Source organism: Cygnus olor, chromosome 2 (assembly GCF_009769625.2).
Source record: "Cygnus olor isolate bCygOlo1 chromosome 2, bCygOlo1.pri.v2, whole genome shotgun sequence".
Taxonomy (NCBI): Eukaryota; Metazoa; Chordata; class Aves; order Anseriformes; family Anatidae; genus Cygnus; species Cygnus olor.
This window is the reverse complement of record NC_049170.1, coordinates 155,453,932-155,469,462: the sequence shown is the minus strand read 5'-3', so window position 1 is coordinate 155,469,462 and position 15,531 is coordinate 155,453,932. Positions and strand designations below refer to the sequence as shown.

Genomic DNA, 15,531 nt, shown 5'->3' with positions numbered 1-15,531 from the left:
GAAAAAGGGGAAATAAAAAATAATGTGATGTAATGCTCTGATAAATTCCGTGATTATCTTTAGTGTTCTGTAGTTTTCCTTCTTATTGGTTTGACATACACCTGCTGTGCCAATCTGTTAGCCAGAATGACTGTTGTCATTGAGAAGTACGGATGCAGATCATCTCTCTGTCTTTCCCTTTCACAGTAAGTGTAAGGCAGGCTACTTAGAAGATTTGGAAACAGGGAAAGAGACTTCTGTAGTGAGCCAAGTCATAAGTGTCATTAGCATAATGCGGGAGGCCTTTAGCTCAGCTCCCTGCTCAACATGGTTGGCTGTGGAGTCAGTTAAGATTGCTCAGGCTTTATCCAATCCAGTCTAGAAAGCTTCCAGGGATGGAGTCTGCACAACCTCTCTGACAGCTTTTTCCACTGCTTGATTGCCCTCATGGGGAAAAAGTTTGAATCTCTCTTATTTAATCTTATGCCTATTGTCTCTTGTTACCACTACCAAAACTGGGGTAGTGAGGTCTGAAGAATGCTGAGAAGGGTTCGAAACCTCACCTTGATCTACAAGCTACTCACTTGTTGTTTCTGCCCAGGAGGCTGTTGGTCTTTACTGTCAAGGCTCACATTCAGCTTAACGTCTTCCAGAACCCCCAAAGCTTTTTCTGCAAAATTGCTCCCCAGACCATCAGCCAGTGTCTCTGTAGTTTTCAGGGATTCTCCATTCCCAGTCTCCTGTACTGAATCAGCAACCCCAAGGATACAGCAGTATTTGCATGGGCCATGTTTTGCAATTCTCTCATTGATCGCTTGCTGGATCTATACGTAAACAAGATGCTTTCTCCCCAGGCTATGATGTGGTTTCCAGATGAAGACTGAACTACAGTTCTGTTGCTGGGTGCAGAGTACTGCAGAGTGCCTCATGCTCCCACGTACGGTTTCTGCCATAGAGTGTACACACAGAGCTTCCTACTTGCACTTCTGTGGTGGGGAACAGCATAACGTATATTTGAAAGATGGGCCTGTGCCCAGGGCATTGGGTCTGACTGGGTCCGATTAAAGCTCTGTAACTGTTAGTGCAGGTAGTTCTTTTTTTCTTTTTTTTTTTCTTTTTTTTTCATGCTGGGGTGGGATAGGGCAGGGGAAACAAAAACAAAAACATTCCCCCCCCACCCCCCCCCCCCCCCCGACAACAACAAAGAGTGCCTTTCCTTCTGTCACAGGCTCGTCCAACCTCTGCAGTCACCCCTGGACTCTGACCATGCCAAATTGTAAAAGGTGTACTGCAGCTATTCGTAAGAATAACATACTGGTGTCAGTAACCAGGTTGTATGGTCTCAGTGTTAAATATAGGCCTATATGGCTGGGACATGCAGTGAGAGGGTGCTACACTGCCATCACCCTGAAGTAGCTCCATCTCCATGTCTGCTCAATCTTTGTCCTTGCCATTGAGGTAAACCAGCTGGTGGCATGTATTATGGCTGACTCTTGTTATCATCAGAAGCATACAAACAACTGAAGAGGAGGAGATGTATTTGTATTGTGTATTCATGGACTTCAAGATAAATTCTGTGCTGTTGCAAATCCCTGAAGCCCTCCAGTTGCTCTCTGCACCCCTGCTTTACCTCATGCTTTAGACTTACACTAGTTCTCATTCTCCCTTCAATAAATAATACAATATAAGATAGGCAGCAGATGTCTACACAGATATTAAGATACACAGATATTAAGATGTAGTTCTGTGATTTCTTATGCAAGGTGATATCTTTCACCTTTCTTTGAACTGCCATGGACTAAAGAGCTTCATATAGCTTGAGTAGCCCCTCTTTTACACAAACCCTTAACATTCAGCTTATCTATAAGCACGTGTTTTCATAACCATTGTTTGGCCTCACATGCAAGAGAGGATTTTTATTTTGTTAAGCATTAGGTTGATAAATCAGGTTAGTTTGTTTGCTGTTTAATTTTTCCAACCACCCAGGAGACAGGTGAGAATTGGTCCTTTAGCACTATATAGGCATGGTCTGTGGGATTTCAGATGTAAGACTGAGACTCAGAAACTATCCTCTCAAGTGCAGGCAATTTTCTGATTCTAGTCCTCAATTTATGTAGGCAAGTTCAAAAACTGTAAGGCATTTCAAGAAGTCCAGTTGCACTAAACTCCCACCTTTCTATACGAACAGTATTTTTTCTCTCTGATCAAAAAATCCCAGCTTTTAATTTGATTTTCCAGTTAAGTCTTATTCTGAAAATAATAAATAAAATGAAAGCAGGCATCAAAGGGAAAGCTCTCCTGAAATGAGTCAGCGGCTCCTCTATCTACAAAATGAGCAGAGAGGGCCCCCAGAATCTTGTCCCAACATCTGATTATTCCTTAGGCTTTGTGGTGAGTGCACTTGCTATAATACACAGGAATCATGCAATAGTTGTATAGTTAGGTTTGTGTAATCATGAGCTGGACATTTGTTTGAATTCATTCAGGAACAAGGAAGAGCAGAAATAAAATTTAATTTAACACAGGAAATACTTTTTTTTTTTTTTTTTAATAGTAAGATCTCATGAAATTTGAGTCATTTACTCAATGAAAGAAGACTCTCAGCCATTAACACTTGTGAAAGGTTTAGTTTGATCTCTGCTTCTAGCTTGCTTTGCTGACTGGCCAGAACCCAGGAACTCAGCTTTATGGTATACATCACCTTCATGCCTTTTTGGTTACAGGTTCATTGCTCCTCTCTAAATTGGTCTATTGTAGCCATTACAAACTTGCTAACTTGCTTTTCTGGGAAGGATCTGAGGTTTCCTGCCTATTGATAACTCAAGAAAGGAGAAATGAACACAAAATAGATAAAGAGAATCATTGGTTATGTATTTATGTCTCCTTGTAGAAAGATTAGTAGGTTCAATTAAGTAATATACTGCTACATTTACACTCCCTGTGGAAGTTGTTCCAAAGCAATCTGCAATGTAGACATGACTTAAAAGTTGCTACACTGAGCTCCTTCTACCGTGTGATCACTACGTTCCCTGATAAAGAGTCCATCCACAGCTTTCCTGTAGGCTCCTTCCTGGAGCCTTCTCTTCTCCAGGCTGAATAGCTACAACTCCCTCAGCCTGTCTTCACAGGGGGAGGTGGTCCAGCCTCTGATCATCTTTGTAGCCCTCATCTGGACTCATTCTAATACTTCCATGTCCTTCTTGTGCTGGAGGTCCCAGAGCTGAACTCAGTACTCCAGGTGGGGTGTCATGAGAGCAGAGCAGAGGGGGACAATCCCTTCCCTTGACCTGCTGGCCATATTTCTTTTGATGCAGCCCAGGATGCAGTTAGCTTTCTGGGCTGGAAGTGCACATTGCCAACTCACGTTGAGCTTCTTGTCAACCAACACCCCCCAGGTCCTTCTCCTCAAGGCTGCTTTCAGTCCATTCTCTGCCCAGCCTGTGTTTGTGCTTGGGATTGCCCTGACCCAGATGCAGGACCTTGCACTTGGCCTTGTTGAACCTCATGAGGTTTGCACAGGCCCACCTCATGAGCCTGTCAAGGTCCTTCTGAATGGCATCCCTTCCCTACAGCGTATCGACTGCACCACAGAGCTTGGTGTCATCGGCAAACTTGCTGAGGGTGCACTCAGTCCCACTGTCCATGTCACTGACACAGCTGTTAAATAGCGCCGGTCCCAGTACTGACCCCTGCGGAACACCACTCACTACTGATCTCCACCTGGACATTGAGCCATTGACCACAACTCTTTGAATGTAATTATCTAGCCAATTCCTTACCCACCAAGTGGTCCATCCGTCAAATCTACGTCTCGCCAATTTAGAGATAAGAATATCATGGGGGAACGTCTCAAATGCTTTGCACAAGTCCAGGTATTTTGGTGTCAGTTCTCTTCCCCATCCACCAATGTTGTATCCGCCAAAGCAACATCCTAAGTTGCTTTGCTGAGACCTGTCAGAACTGTTTATAGTTTGATCTTACTTCTTCGTAACATTGATCTTCCACTTTGATTTAAGAAAGACAGTAATGTCTCTTGCAGTTTCCATATTACTACTGTTTAAATGGGGCTGGACCATATGGAGCTTTTAGCTGGCGATGACACAGTTGAGAGCCTCTGGGCAAGTGTTCAGGGAAAGCAAATAAAAACAAATAAAGTGGATGTCATTGTGGGAGTCTAATATAAACCACCCAGCCAGGATGATGACACCGATTAATTATTCTTTAAGGAACTAAGAAATACCTCTAGATCAGCTGCCTTTGTCCTTAAGGGGGACTTGAACTTGCCAGATATTAACTGGGAATATCACACAGCTGATACAAACAGGTCCAGGAGACTCCTAAAACACCTTGATGATACCTGTACCTTCTTGGTACAGGTATTAAGGGAACCGACTAGGAAACATGCCCTCTAGATCTACTGCTTGTGAACAGAGAAGGTTTCATGGGTGAAGAGGAGATTGGTGGCCACCTTGGACATAGTGTCCATGAAATAGTTGAATTTAAAATCCTTGTTGATAGGAGGAAAACTGCCACCAAAACTTCAACCTTGGATATGGGGAGAGCAGATTTCAGGCTTCTCAGGGAACTGAGCAACCTGAAATCTAAGTAAGTTCCCCTGGGAAACTGTTTTTGAAGGCATTGGGGTCTGTCAGTGCTGGTCAATTTTTAAGTACCACCTCCTAAGAGCGCAGGGACAGGCAATTTCAGAATGTTGGAAGTCAAGCAGGTGGGGCAGAATGTCAGCTTGACTGAGCAGGGATCTTACTCTAAAGCTTTGGTGGAAAAAGAAAGTGTATGGCCACTGGAAATGAGGTCAGGTGACATGGGAGGACTACAGAGATGCTGTTTGCCTTTGCAGGCAGAAAATTTGTGTGGCAAAAGCTCAATTAGAATTGAAGTTGGCCAGTAATGTGGGGGACAATAAAAAGAGTTTTTAAAAATATGTTAACAACAGAAGGAGGACCATATGAAACATTGGTCTATTACTCGATAAGGATGGTGACCTCACAAACAGGCACATAGAGAAAGCAGAGACATTCATTGCCTTCTTTGCCTCTGTCTTCAACACCAATGATAGGATAGATGCCCTGGTGCCCTGTGTTGTAGGACCATGACTGTGGGAATGATAAACTCCCAGCCAACCCCAAACTTGTGCGGAGTTTGCATGGATGCATGTAAGGGTTTGGTTCATCCCAGGGTACTCAGAGAGATGTTTGATGTCATTGCAAGATCTCTCTCAATTATTGTTCCATGGTCTTGGGAATCTGGAGAGGTCCCAGTTGACTGGAAGCTGGCAAACAAACCACATAACATATAACATAACATACAACATAACATAACATAACATAACATAATGTAAACCACATTTTCAGCTCTCAAGTACTGAACTCCACCAGTGTTGCAAATGCTGGTTTGCCACTTGCTTGGGTTTTGTACAGCAGATTGCCATCCAGTGGCTGAATAACATGTTGCATGTGAGCATGTCTCGGAGTCAGCTGTTTGCTACCCAGTCCTTTTCCTACCAGTCATAGAAATTTCCTCAAGCACAGTTAGCTTATCTGTGCTGTGGCTTATCTAGAGACAAGTGAGGATGGTGTTTCTGTTCCACTTGGAGGGCTGCAATGTGAAGCTTATTGAATTAATATTGGACAAGTTTTTAGTTCTGCCTTTTTTTCCCCCTAAATCATTATATGCAAACTCCATGTGATAGCAAGGTGCTACTAGTACTGTCTGCCAACTGGTATTTTGCATTTAAAAGACGTATATAAAAAACAAGCTGAAAACCACTAGGGAAGAGTCTTAAACAAACAAGTCCATCTGGCTGTTTAGTAAATTACTATGTGTTTTAGGCGGGAGTGATACCAATGTGTGTTAAGGTTGTCCAGCATTTCTTATAATAATGTTCTAGCTTTTATCACTTATAATTTTGCTGTGTCTTAATTGCTTGGGCTGAAACTCTCTACGCAGGGGCATCTGCCTTGCACTGAATTAATTTTGGAAAACTGTAGCCAAAATAGTTTAGCTGCTTCTGTAAATGAATCGAGGAGAAATAATCAGTTTTGCCTGCATTAGAAATGGCTCATATACTTTTCTTTGGAATACTTGCGCTTATGTGCTCCTGGGAGCAGATACTTCAAAGAGAAAAGAGAAGGAGAAATGTTCTTTCTTTTGTGTCCATCACTCTGAACTTCTGACCATCCTAAGCTAGCCCTTAAGTGTTTGAATAAATACAGTTTTCTGGTGTTCAGCAGGAACTAAATATAAGCAACTAAGTTCCCTTGACATGCCAAGTACAGTGGATGATTTCCAGACTTCATCAAAGGCGACTTTCTCTACAACTTGCCTTCCTTTCTCTGGGCTGCTGTGGGTTGGATCAACTCCAAGGTAGGACACCAGGTGGAATACCCAAGGCTCCCTGCACTCTGACGAGGCTAAATGGGGGAGGAAGTTGCCCTTGTGATTTGAAACACAAAATTGGTGTAGGAGGTGATGAGACCTAGGAAGAGACCGAGCGCTTTGGGTTTTAGGATATTTTAGATTGACTGTGTTGGGTGTGTGTAGGGTGTGACTGAGAGGCAATATGTGTATGTGAAGAAAAAATGAGTCTATGCTTAAAATTAAAGAAGAGATTGGTAGTGGGTGAGCTAAGTGGATAAAGACTGGGCATTTCTTGAATGCTGCTGGGATCAGCAGGGTACAGGACTCATTCATGATTTCAGAGAATAGTTGATATGGGAAGGTACCTCTGGAGAACACCTATAGCAGGTTGCTCAGGGTCTTGTTCAATCAAGTTTTGAATATTCTCAGTGATGGAGACTCTATAACTTCTCTAGGCGATCTGTTACAATGTTTAGAGACTTCAGTACAGACCTTTAGAAAGTCTCAGCTGAGTGTGTGGGTCTCTGAGGAAGTCCATGCTGTGTTTTCCCATGTATAAAATAACTGGTAATGACAGTCATTTTTCCCATAAGGGTGTTCAGAAAAATAGTGATTGTGATTCTGTGAGATACTATTGCAGCTCATGAAGGTGTATATAGCTTGATATTTCAGGCCCAGATTACTCCCCAAATCCTCCATCCCACTTCCCCATAGGCATGAAGCTGAACCTGGAGGATGATAGTCTTCCACACTTGGGCTCACTTTTTGCTCTTACCTGCATTTGGGTGCATTAGTGCAGCTTCAGCCATGGATGATCTGAGGAACATATCTCCAAATTAACCTCCTGAATTTTGCAGAGGCCTCTAGAAAGATGCGCTTAAATAGATATATTGCTCAATCCTTAAAGGTATCCAGAGTTTGTTTCTCTCTCTTTCCTATAGTTCACTATGTGTAGATGTGTTATTTTTCCAGAACGTTTTTCTTTGACAAACAGACACTTCAGAATTTGTTTTTGTGTTCCTAATACTGTTGTAGTTCCTTCAAGTCCTATCAGTCGTTTGTGTCATCTTAAGCACTTGAAATGTGCTTAGTTTATTTACTCAGGATTTTCTATCTAGTTTGCAATCTTCAAGAGTTGTGAATGAGATGATTGTATTCCAAGCCTTCCAATTGCCTTCTAGGTCAGGGAAACACTGGTGGATAAGGTTTTTTTTCGGAGCTTTTTCTTATTTGAAGCAAGACTATTGACTTGGCAGGTTGGCTGTAGCAAATAAGATGATGGACTGTAATTGAATGTCAGAATGAAACAAAATATTGAATGGGTAACAGCTGAATGAGGACTCTGTGTCTTTAGGATGTGGTTAGTGTAAGGAAAGGACTTATAAGGGAAAGTATAAGCTTATGTCCTTGAAGATTTTCTTGGATACAGCTATTGTGAGCAAGACAGGTCTTCATGATCCTTGTATATATTATATGATACATATTTCGTGTAAAATATACACTTAGTAAAATGATGAAGTATACTTTATAGAGCAAGGGAGTATTCTCTTTCTAATGCTATAGTTGTTAGTGTTAGTTCTCCTGTATGATATGTAAAAATGTCATATGATTTATACACACATTTATACTGTGATACTCGCTTAGAATCTGTTATATTTATTAGCTCTGACTTTCACCATCTACAACAAAATAAATATAGATACATTCTAGTTAACCGTTCTGGACACACTTTATCAAATAGCAGCATGAAAGGCATCCTCTGATCCCTTATCCTGTTTTTCTCCTTCTCCTTTTACTTAAATGCTCCTTTGTTGCATAGCATGAAACTGGATTATGTGAGACTGAGTTGCCTACCATGTCAGAGGGTGTTTCAAAAATGCTACAGAAATATGGTATTTTGCTTCCGGAAAGAGTCTTGGTCTTCTGAATACTCCCAGAGAGTCCAAGGGATCCAGCAGAAATCAAAACCCCAAGATTTGAAAGTGCTGCGTGTTCTTGGACCAGACACTTTCTTCTTGGACCATACCTTTTTCTGAAATAATAAAAACTGAGGAGTACAAAGAGACAGTGCCGTAGAAACTGCATCACAACCAAGAGGTAAATTCAGCTTCTCAGTTAATCAAATGAACAGCTTGTTTTTTTTTTTTTTCTTTCTTTCTTTTTTTTCTTTTTTTCTGTGCATTAACTACAGAGCTGTTGAACATCCTGCTGCTTGCCTAAAGCATGCATTTGGGCCTACCTTCTGCTCTCTAGCTGTGGTATTGACGTGTTACACTTCCCCAGTGCAGTGTCAAGGGGTTTTTCTTTAACTGATTTGCTTTAAAAGTCTGAATTAGGCTAAAATGACTTACCTCTTTAGACTGTTAAAGAAAAATTTGCTAGAGACAGGATTGAGATGCATAAACACAGGTGTCTAGTACCATCTAAGGTATCTGTAATTCCTGGCTTAAAACTATGACACAGTCTCTAGATTTAAAAAAATAAAGTTCTGACTAAAAATACCGTCTTTCCTCTAGGATGTGCCAAACATGTCTGTGAGATGTCCTTTTTACAGAATTGTATCTACTGATATCAACATACTTTACATATTGTACAGGACTTAGTTCCCTAGTGTGCTGGTGCAAGTCATTGCTAGACGTCCTTTCATGACTGAGGACAAATGAAATTTTGTATTTTTATTTTTTTGGTTGTGGAGAATTACATTCACATTGTACTGCTGAAGGTCTGCACTCTGCAGGTGCCAGACATTGAGGTAAAAGAGCCATGGGTTTTAGTGGGGTGGATTTTTCCTCTGTGTTGCAGACCAGTGCCAGCAAGAGAATTAAGGTGGTGTAACAGAGCCACAGCCAGATCCTCAGTGGTGTAACAAAACCATGCTGATCTGAAGCACCTGAAGCCAAAGGGACCAGCTAGCTTTTCTCATACATATTTTTGAACTCAGAGATGCACCTCTCAAAAAATAGCCCTTATAAGCAGAGATGGAAAATAAATGCTTTCAAGCTGATTACGTGTATCTCAGCAGTTACATTTTGCAACACACTCCCTGACTTAGCAGAAATAAGATCTGTCTGTGGTTTCAGTGATCTTTTCAGAATAACCACACATTTTGCTGTCAGCTAGTTACTTAGGGGATGGGTGATTTGGATTTGCTCGCAATCAATAATGCAATGAGATCTTCTCCCCTTGCACCCCAAATCAGCAGAGAAGCCCCTGGGCCATACACCAAGTACTATTTTTCAGTTTATTTTTCAGGTTCAGAATACTGTATAATTTGACATGTGTGCCATTTTAAAGGTTAAAACAGATAACATTTTTTCTTTCATTTTCTGAGTGGTAGAAAAGCCCTCTGAGACAACTATTCCATATAGTATCTGATCAGGGATCAGAATTGCTGCCTAAATTAATATTAAAAATATTAATTAAAAACCCTATAGCAGCAATGGTGTATATAGCAACTAGTTTTATAAGATACATAAAGACAGGGAAATGGGAAGTTATTCCAAGGAAGTCTGATTTAATGAATGCTGGCTGGTGCATTTTGCTCCTCAGATGGGTGGTTCCAGGTTCTCCTATAGCAATGAGATAAACAGAAAATGCCTTTATATGAACCACATTATGAATCTTCAAATGAACATGGTTTGGAGACACTGTCTTCTAGAATGCCTTGGGGAGAGGTGCTGCCAGCGCATCTCCTGGAACTCCTTCTCCAGGATAATTTAATAGGAAATACTATCCAGTGCATCTTCTTAGTGCCTCAGACTCAAAGGTTAATATCCTCTGCGGCATCGAGGCTGCGAGCAGAGCCCTGGCAGTAGGAAGCAAATCCTTTTAGAAAGTTTCCACCAGTGATTTTTCTTTTTCAGTAGGTTTTAGACAGGGCATCACAACGTCCTGCAAACAGTACCAGCTCTGGAAAGAACTGTCATGGCATATGAATGTTACGCGGCTTTGCACTGACATTTTTGGATGGAAGTGACATTTGATTGTTGTGACCTTGCTGCATCTTGTGATGTTCCAGTGCAGAATCAGAGCCTCGTGACATGCGTATTTGATAGATAAATGGCAACTGAATGCCTTGATTTCACATGTCTCTCTCAGTTAGGACTCCACGTTTCGATCATGTGGCAGCCAACCCACCTTGGATTCTTTCCTTTCTTATTTTCAGGTCCCTAGAGAAAGGCAAAGTTCAGCTTGTTTGCTTCATGTAATTAGGCATGAATTATTAGTGTCCTGGGCTGTGTAAGAAGGCTTCTTTCAGAGAGATTTTTTTCTCAGTGTTTTCTGTTAGGATGCAGCTCTATCCCTCTCACAAGGAATTGGCTCGTAAGGGGGTTTCGCTATACAAAACAAAACAAAACAAAACAAAAAAACCACCTTTACAAAAGATGGTAATAAAATCCTTCTTTTAAGCCCTGTCTTAAAGAAAGAGGACTGACCTTCCTTTTAAAAGAAAAAAGTCCAAACTTACATCAGAACAGGAACTTTGAAAATTACTCCCCTCCTCTGCTTTGCTGTTTTGTTCCCTTCGTAACAGAAATGCAGAGCAGCCCCGAAAATAAAACCCTGGCCTCGCAGAAGCTGGTATTCGACCTTCACAGGGCAGCAAGCTTTTCACCCAGGAGCGTGCAGGGACTTTATTCCCGTGCAAACATTTTAGACACATTGCTGCATGTTTTCTCCGAGCTCCGAAGAGCGAGCGACCTCCATCCTCCCTCTGGAAGGGCTTTGGGGTGACCCCTCCGTGCCCGTCCACCCAGGGCCCTTCGGTGGGTGCCGAGGAGGAGATCTGGGTGCTGGGGCAGCTGTTGCGCCGAGCAGCTCCGCGCCGCCGAGTTGGGTAACCATAGCAACAGCATCACCGCCAGCATCCTCCTCCTCCTCCTCACTCGCTCTCCTCCTCCTCAGCATCATCAGGAGCAGCAGCAGCAGCAGCCCTGGCAGGAGCCAGAGCCCGGCAGCCCAGGCTGCAGCCAGCCGCCTGCCGTCCCCTGCCTGCACCGTCACCCCGCCACAGCACCGGCCCCGGCCCCGCTGCTTCCCACCGGGGGCAGGAATAGGGGAGAGGGAGCAGAGGGAGGTGCACTGCAGAGGGATCCCAGACAACCCAGGTAAGAGCCACGGGGCTGCTCGCAAACTCCCCGTGATCGGTGTGGTGTGTGCCTGGCGTGTGTTTGCGTGCGAGTGTTTGTTGCTAGTTTTTCCGGCTCTCCCCTTCCAACAGCAGGGCGATGACAATTCAAGGCAAGCATGTTTTCTGGCTCGTGTTTCCCGTCTCTGCCATACTGTCCCTCTCCGTCTCCTCCATCCTGATGTATAAGGAATAATAAATAATATTTTAAGAGGTTGTTTGAAAACGGGGTGATTGGGGAACCCAGTGTGATAAGAGTGCCGAACGGCTGTGCTTCCGAAATAAAAGTGGGCAGCAGCAGCACAGCAAAGGTTGACATGGTAATTAATAACCTTTTAAAAAAAATTTCATGCGACAACGCACTTCTGTCTCTGCCCACTCCACAAATAAATCTTTCTCATCATATCCAGCAGAGAGCTGTAAACCAGAGAGGTGTATGAATAGCCAAGACTAGCAACCTCACCGTAGTCCAGAACTGGCACGTTTACCTTAAGTGCTTCAAAGCCAGACTAAGTCATTGCAATAGCAATGCAATCATATCTGTAAATATATATATATGCACACATATATATTTACAGAAATATCTCTTAAACCTTTACACCTTCTAAGCAGAAGAATAAATGTATCTTCTTAAAGACGTGGGTGTGATGGCCAAGCAGTAAGTGATGCTCACTTCATCTGTGTATGAGAAAGCACGCATTGAATGCATTTTAAAAGGTAGGAATAATAGCTCTAATCCAAAGGTATATGGGGACAGTCCTTTTCATTTTAAAAACAGAAGGGATCCAAAGCTGTGGAGTGTCCTTGTGCAGGCAAATATCTGTGGATGAGTGTGTACATGTCTGGGGAGCGTGAGGGGGAGAGAATAAGAAGCAAGTTTAAGCCAAGCCGTAAGTGTTTGCTATGTAATGACTGCAGAGAGCTCTTTTCTATTCCGTGTAACTAGTATTATATGTATATATTTCTTATTATTACTATTATTATTTTTTTTTTGGTCAGCTTTGAGGAGAATGAGAGCTGCTGCTGCTGCCTCTGTCTCCTTCTATAACCCCCTGCTCTCCCTGTCTGGTGTCCTTATCTTCCCCTGTCCTCCCCAAATCATCCTTGTCTGCATAGCTGGAAATGCCCCTAGCTTTAATAATGATAAGCATTTTAATAGAAGGCTTTTGAGCTTGTCCCAGAATATGATACAGTCATAACTCTACTTCCTATTTATACTGTAGGGACAGTCTGGATATGACCCAATGCCAAGCAACACAGTCAAGGGGCATCTGTCTTTCACGTGAAACCTGATTTGAAAATCACAGGGCTTTTTTTTGTCCCAGTCCTGTGTTTTGCTACTTGCTTGCAGATCCCCCTAAAATCAGCTGGAGCTGGGAGATAACCTGTGATTTCCCAAAGAGGTATAGAACAGAACACAGAATTGGGCCCACCTTTGCTATCTGATCATAAACACCTTCCTCCTGCAAGCTACAGGAAAGCAAGGAATTTGGGTAGGCAGGACCTTACGCCTGGTTCTTATGCAGAAATGTTGTAAAAATCACCTGGGACCTATGTCCCATTGCAAGTGAACTCGATGGGATGAGGGACAGAAAAAGAAAACAGGGACAAGTATTTGGAATCAGTGCTTTGATTTGCAAAATAATTTCCTTAAGAACCTGACCTTATCATCACTAAGGGTCTGCAAAGGGCCATTTGACACATGTTAATAACAGTGCTCACGGACATGAAGTTTAACTGAAGGGGATGATTTTGGATCCTTGTGCTATTTAAACAGAGGCACTGTAAGACTACAGTTATCAGGACATTGGACTAACCTAGTCACGTTACAGGGTATTTCTGCATGAGATTTGGTGTCTGCTTCAAATCAGAGAATGTTTCAATTTTGAAACTTCTTCTGGTAGTAACAGGGAATAAAAATACCTATGAAATTGCCTCTAAAAAGAGCACAAACCTCATCATGTTTTGGGCACGAAGACATCAGAGACAGGATTAAAATGCTGTTTATACGTGTTGCGGAGATCTAAAGCGCACCTCAGTATGGCATGGAGCCGTGATCATCTCTTACCAGCACAAGCAAATGACTGAAGGTCAAAGGGCTTTTGTAGTGTTACACATTAACACCCTGAAAATATTCTTACGTGGTCTTAACTTGCTACTAGCTGTGGGTAGATGAGTATGAGAAAGGGAGAACTCAAGCACAGACTTTTGACTGCTGTGGGGCTGCAAAACTTCCCCTGGAAATGGCTCTGGGAAAGGCAGGAGATGTGCATTTTTTCATAAACACTGTTTTGTTATAAAATTCCTCTGTAGAAAAAGCACTGTGAAGTGCTGTGTGTTTTTGGAAAGTCAGGGCACTGTATCTGATATCAACGTAAACATCAAAGATTTTTCCCACCTCAAATAACCAATTTTTAATGATTAGTGTCCCTCACCTCTATACCTCTTTCCCTTGTTTAAACTGGAAAGCTTAGGAGGGATTATTTTAATTTTGATTTTATTTTACCTTATGGCTTGTTCTATTATATTTTATTTCTATAGTAATGGAAGAGAACAGTTTTTCTATTGATTTGTGCACAGCTGTTAACAGCTGGTCTCTTGATGCCCACTTAGTGTTGTTCACTAGCGCATTTCTAAGGGAAAACCAAACCAAACCAAACCAAAACAAAACAACTATTTTTGCATCTAATGATATTATTAAGCATCTTTTAAAATCCAGATCCTTATTTGCATTAGTCACCCGCTGTGTCTCTTGGAGCTCAGAACAAAAGAAGACTTGTACAATAGTTGCTGTTCAGAAGTCAGCATTTGCCAACAGGTTGAAACAGGCATTTCTGAAATGCTGCAGCCAGGGCTTTTTTTTTTTTTTTTTTTTTTTTTTTTAAATAAGGAAGCTGCCGTTTTCCAGATCCCACCATGTAGTAACCCGAGGCAAGAGAAGATTTGATGATCAATGTTGTACCCTGCATTTAGTTTGACAATGCTATTCATTATATTTTGAGGCTGCGCGTAAACTGCCTTTTATTACTCCACTCAGTAATCATACTTTGTGATTCTCCTTGTTGCAATATTGTAATTCTCTGCCTTTACACTATATGGTGATTGGCTAGATCTGCTGCTTAATGAGGCAGACGTAACCATGGAAAATAAAAGTTTTCCCAGTGAGTTAGGGGAGGATGAGATCCTTTCATCAAAGATTGGACACTCCATATCTGCTTGTTCCCCTTGAAATTAGCTGGAGCTGTGGTCTTGATAAGGAAGTGACCTTTTTTTTTTTTTTTTTTTTTTTTTTTTTTTCTTTTTTTTGCCACCACACATCCTTTTTGGGTGATCATTTTGGTATTGGCAGGTTCTTAAGTTCAAATTGTACCTGGACCTTGCTGTCCACCTAGCAGACACCAAACTTTTGGTTAGCCTTGAAGTGGTCAAGCAGTTGGAGTTGATGATCTTTGTAGGTCCCTTCCAACTTAACTATGTTATTCTGTTCTATTATGTCCTGTTATATTCCATAACTTCACTTGAAAAGGTTGTAACTCCTTTCTCATTTATTGGCTCAGGTAGGGTATGCTCTTAGCCTCTGCTCAGCATCTCCTGGGGTCCACCAGCTTCCTTGATGATGGGTTAAGACCTTCCCCCCAGCTTGGTGAGATGATCTGTGAGCCCATGCTTCCCAGCAGCACAGTTAGAAGGAACTGAGAAAAGTGCGTCTAAAAGCATGAATAGCACAAGTGTCTCACTGCATTTCTTCTGATCTCCCCTGCATCCAGTTCCCATCCTTGCACACTGGCAGCTCCTGACATGCTGCAAGGGAAGCAGGGCCTGTGGTGCAGCATGGCCTTTGCTAACACTGCTCCGGGAGGTAATGGGCTGAAACAACCCGCAGCGGTTGTGACTGCTGGGCTGATCGGAGTCCTGTTTCAGAAGGTCAACACCACGGCACGCCTGATCTCAACTTGTCAGGCGAGTGAGTCATAAGTTGGCTTCTTCCAAATCTAAATCCAAAAAGATATAATTTTATTCTCTCTCTAATCCTATTATTAGTGCCT

At 42.3% G+C, this 15,531-nt stretch overlaps 1 protein-coding gene across 2 annotated transcripts in view; it reads left to right on the top strand.

The window, feature by feature from the left end:
* The first annotated feature begins 11,250 nt into the window (after positions 1-11,250).
* FAM135B (family with sequence similarity 135 member B) overlaps positions 11,251-15,531 on the top strand; it is a 206,780-nt gene continuing 202,499 nt past the window's right edge. For both annotated transcript variants that reach the window (XM_040547333.1, XM_040547332.1), the window contains exon 1: positions 11,251-11,465. The gene's annotated coding sequence lies outside the window, so the exon portion shown is untranslated. The remainder of the gene's footprint in view (positions 11,466-15,531) is intronic.